The sequence below is a fragment of the Doryrhamphus excisus genome, linkage group LG18, assembly GCF_037039965.1.
Source record: "Doryrhamphus excisus strain RoL-2023G ecotype Guam linkage group LG18, RoL_Dexc_Guam_v1.1, whole genome shotgun sequence".
In the NCBI taxonomy this organism is placed as follows: Eukaryota; Metazoa; Chordata; class Actinopteri; order Syngnathiformes; family Syngnathidae; genus Doryrhamphus; species Doryrhamphus excisus.
The window spans coordinates 11,436,886-11,441,778 of NC_136374.1; the positions used below are offsets into that span (position 1 = coordinate 11,436,886).

General features: G+C 39.6%; 1 long non-coding RNA gene across 1 annotated transcript; it reads left to right on the forward strand.

Annotated features, from left to right (window-relative positions):
* Positions 1-230: 230 nt before the first annotated feature.
* Positions 231-4,683, forward strand: LOC131106564 (uncharacterized). The gene is made up of 3 exons (XR_013630267.1): positions 231-423; positions 2,402-2,565; positions 4,415-4,683. It is a non-coding gene; the product is annotated as an uncharacterized LOC131106564 (long non-coding RNA).
* Positions 4,684-4,893: the final 210 nt, after the last annotated feature.

The window sequence follows — 4,893 nt, forward strand, 5'->3', positions numbered from 1 at the left end:
ATTCGTACCTATGGACAATTTGGAGTCGCCAATTAACCTAGCATGTTATTTTTTGGAATGAGTACCTGGAGAAAACCCACGCATGCACGGGGAGAACATGCAAACTCCACACAGAGATGGCCGAGAGTGGATTTGAACCCTGGTCTCCTAGCTGTGAGGTCTGCGTGCTAACCACTCAAACGCCATGCAGCCTGTTTGGTGAAGCAATGTATTACCAATCAAAGTCGACACAATGGAAGGATCATGCAAAGAAGAGCTACTCACAATAACCAAAAAAAATCAATAGTAGCATCGACGTGTGCCTTGGATACTTGTGAAAGAGAGGAGTGATTTTTCAAACTTGCATCTAATTTTACTAAATATATCCAGTTCGACACAACACAGCGCCAGGAAGTATCACCCTGCTGCTAACTTGAAATGCAGGCAAGTTGTACATTTTAGATCAAACCAAAGCTCTGATCAACAGGCTTACAAAAGAGCAGAATTCCTTTACCTCTATGCCAGCTGGAGTGTCGCTTGTACATGAATCTGTGTGGGTGTTGGCACATTTTTTTTTTGTAATTATTGAATGACAAAACCGAATTGCATAACAATGCTAAGATAAGGGATTTCATGTTCCTAATGAAAACAGAATAATAAAAGTTTGTCACATGTCTGTAAGATAATGAGCTGTGTTAAATAAATGCTAATTTTGCATTGGATTTCATTTATTTGTGCAGGTGTACCTAATAATGGAAGGGAGCTGTTCAACTTTGATACTCAATTAACTATATATACTGTATGTATACATATACTGTAGAGAGAGCGAAAGAGAGAGAAAAATATGTATTAATTAACATAGATTTGATTTCAAATAAGCATTACTGATGTGCACAGTATAAAGACTCCTTGGTAGCCATAAGAAAGTCACAAGGGCATTGAGATAAACAGCAGTAAGCAGCCGTGTCTGTCTGTCAGTATCTCCTCTGTCACATTTTTGACAAGTGCAATGGTCGCAAGGTTGCTTTTGGCAACAGCATGTTTCTAACTTCGACAAACATCAGATGACAGATTGTGTCCTTAAAATAAACCGTGACTTACACTTAAAATGACACTGACTTGAATACACCATGGCTAAAACCAAACATAAAGCGCCAAAAAAAGTAAGTACGTAGTATACAAATCGTGACAATTCATCAGTTGGTATCTGTCTGTCTTGAGACTATTATTCTGAGCTAATAAGAAAAGACTACTTTCTAAACCAAAGTGGGCAAAAACTTTAAACCCTCATGGATGGACTCGTCAGTCAGATTTAATTAAAAGATTTATAACCTTTTTCATGTTTTTCCCAAATATAAAATCTTGCACCGCTTTTACTCCAGTGGTTTGCATGTTGTATTCAAGAGGTTTCCAACTTGAAGTTCCAACCCGAAGCAAGAATGTCTGGAATTTGATCACACGAAAATGATTGATTAGAATCATAGCAGCTTTGGTCGATTTTTTTTTTACTTGCTCACCTGCATACCGACATCAGTCAATACCGATATTGGCAGCATACAGAGCTTCCCTCAAACTGATGTCAGCTCACATTTCATGATAATGAATGACCACGTTATATTTCTTGCTGCACGGTGGACGAGTGGTTAGCATGCAGACCTCACAGCTAGGAAACCAGGGTTTAATTCCACCCTTGGCCATCTCTGTGTGGAATTTGCATGTTCTCCCCGTGCATGTGTGGGTTTTCATTCCATTAAAAACTAGCTCTGTTTTCTGGTTTGGGTTTTCTCCGGGTACTCCGATTTCCTCCCACATTCCAAAAACATGCTAGGTTAATTGGCGACTCCAAATTGTCCATAGGTATGAATGTGAGTGTGAATGGTTGTTTGTCTATATGTGCCCTGTGATTGGCTGGCGACCAGTCCAGGGTGTACCCCGCCTCTCACTCGAAGACAGCTGGGATAGGCTCAAGCACCCCCTGTGAGAATAAGCGGTAGAAAATGAATTAATGAATGAATGTGCAAAATAAGACAAATACTGAAATATGCGATATAAGTTATTAAAAAACTGCAATATTTTGTCTCTACAAAAGGTTTGGTGCTAATACATTCATAAATAAGTAAAAATGCAATTTGAAAAGCTGCACATTTACATGTGGCACAAACATCAATAGAACAAAATAAACTATTTGTGAAAGGAATGTGACTTTATAATTATTTTTCCATATCTCCAGCCTATAAGAGATGAATTTATGGTGAATGCACAAGAGACTTTTGACGTTAAACCGTTCTCAGCGTCGAGAGTGACTCATTCAACTTGTCTCGGCAAGCACCAGCCAACCAGTGTTTTTATTTTCATGCCAGGCACCATGAGGAAATATCTTCTATCTCAAGAAATTGAACTGTTGTTGCTCTATGACCTGCAGTGCTCAGTCAAGACTCACTCATCCTCTACACATTGGATTTCTTCAGCTCAGTAGTCACCGAGCGTCGACAGGAATGATCAATAAGGTCCTCTTTTACCGCTTCACTTCACAACTGTCTGTCACGGCCGCAGCTTCGGAATACTTTGACGTGCACAAACAGCGAGGTAAACAAACTTTAGATTGGCAAAGGTGAGTTTAACAGGGGGATTTTTGTTTAAATATTCTTTTCACTTAGACTCCCCCATCTTACACCTTCTCTATTTGGAGAACATTTCATTTTGTCTCACAGGAATGCAGACTATTTTACCCAACTATTTGTATCAATTCTCTTGTTTTTTTTCTGCCTGTACAGCCTACTTTTTTATTCCTGTGGACAATTCCACTAGGACAAAATGCCATCTTTGTTTGGAAAGGGAGCAGCTTGGGTGGTATTGTCTTGCCGGGTTTCCAAACTCAGGCTTTGATCATTTTTGACAGAGCAATATGGTTACCCTTTAGAACGGTGCACGGCACTGCAGTATGTGCTTTTGAAACGCACACATAGCTGTTAAACTTGCAGAGGAAGAACTTCATCAGTTCATTTCACTTCAGCGTCAACTTGAATTACACCAGCTTAGACTCCAAGCTTGGGACTAACAAAACCTTTATATAACTTGTCCAACCACAAACGTGTGAGTAAGGTCTCCCCTGCCAGAAGAAGGGAGGAACTGCAGCATGAGGAAAATAAAGAAAAATATTTTTTCACACTTGCTAAAGTGTGACAATGCTAATGGTTTATTTTTATTTGAACATGCATATAAGTGACAACTGAATGCCTGTACATCACATACATCGATTCACAGTTTCACAAAAGGAAAAGGAGTAGGAAGAAGCAAAGCTTATTTAATACTACGCTGCATCCGTACCGCAACATCTGTTCACTTCCTGTATTCCTTATGTGATTGTTTTTTTTAAGACATGGAAAAGTGATAAGGTAATATAACAACATGGTGACATAATTAAGATTTCTTCATAATAAATACAAGCCATGTATAATAATGTTTTTATTGTTTATTCCTTTGAAGCCGTAAGAGTTTCAGCTAAAATGAAAGGAGAGGTGGTGAGACCAGCCATGTTGTTTGGTCTTGACAGTGGCACTGATTAAAAGACAGGAAGCAGAACTACAGGTAGCTAAGGATGCTGAGGTTCTCATTGGGAGTGACCAGGATGGATAGGATCAGGAACAAGTACATCAGAGGGACATTACATGTTAGAGGCCTTAGAGATAAAGTCAGAGAGGCCAGACTGAGATGGTTGGGACATGTCCACAGGAGAGATAGTGAATATATTGGTAGAAGGATGCTGCATTTAGAGCTGCTAGGTAGGAGGCGGCGAGGAAAACCAAAGAGGAGGTTTATGGATGCAGTGAAGGAGGACATTAGAGTAGTTGGTGTGAGCGAGACGGGGTTGTTCCGGGAACAACTCTTGCGTCGGACGTCATTGGTTATAACGATGGACCACCAAAGAGAGTAGTATGTGTGAGCTAACTAAGCTACTTTGTCCAAGAGATTCCACTTTGCTTGAGTAGAAGGGTTAGAAAGGTTTATGCCCAATAAAAAAAGGTCCTCATATTGCTTCTTACATGATTAAAACAGCCTGAATGGCTCTCTGTCATAATGACCAGTCTTTTTAAACAGCTGTTAAGAACTTGGCGTATAAGACAATCCTAAAGAAGACGTTCTGCTGACTTTAGTCTGTTATCATTCCCAATATTTATTCATACATATGCCTTAACAACCATATACCAATGTCTGGTCAGAAATATAAATACATCCCAAAGACGAATATTCTGTATTTCTGTTTAAATTATGCACTATTCTACATGGGAGGCAAACCGTTGTATAAATCACATGGATCACAGAGTACCCCCCCCCCCCCATACAACTAGCCCCACAAGACTTGCTCCTTCACATCTGTCATCCGCAGACTCTAGCAGAACAAATATTACATCATTTCAATTTGTTTTTTTTTCAGATTCTGAATAACTGAATGGAGTAGTATTCCCTCCATCCATTTCATCTGTTTGAACAATCTGCAGTCTATTCCTCAATGCATGCAAAGGCAAGACTCTATTCCAAGGATCCAATAGCATGCCTGGTATGAAAATAAAAATGTCTACAATGTCCATTTCATATTGGATGTATAATAGAAGTATAGGAACCATTTGTATAAGCAGAATCCTGGCCATGGGCTATGAAGCAAACGCAGTATGTGTTTGGACCTTGCATTTTCTGAAGAAGAGATAGAACTAACAACAGAAGCCGAGGAACCTTCAAGGTGAGTAAGAGGAACACAGTGGCGCCGCCAGAAATTCCGGGTACCAAGAAAAAAAAAAAAAAAAATCAGCTTGCTTTCCCAGTGACTCACTTTTTTCACTGGGACAGGAAAAGATACATTTATGGAAAGACAGGGCTGCTGCTGACTCATTTGTTTTTGAACATGGTAAATGGGTA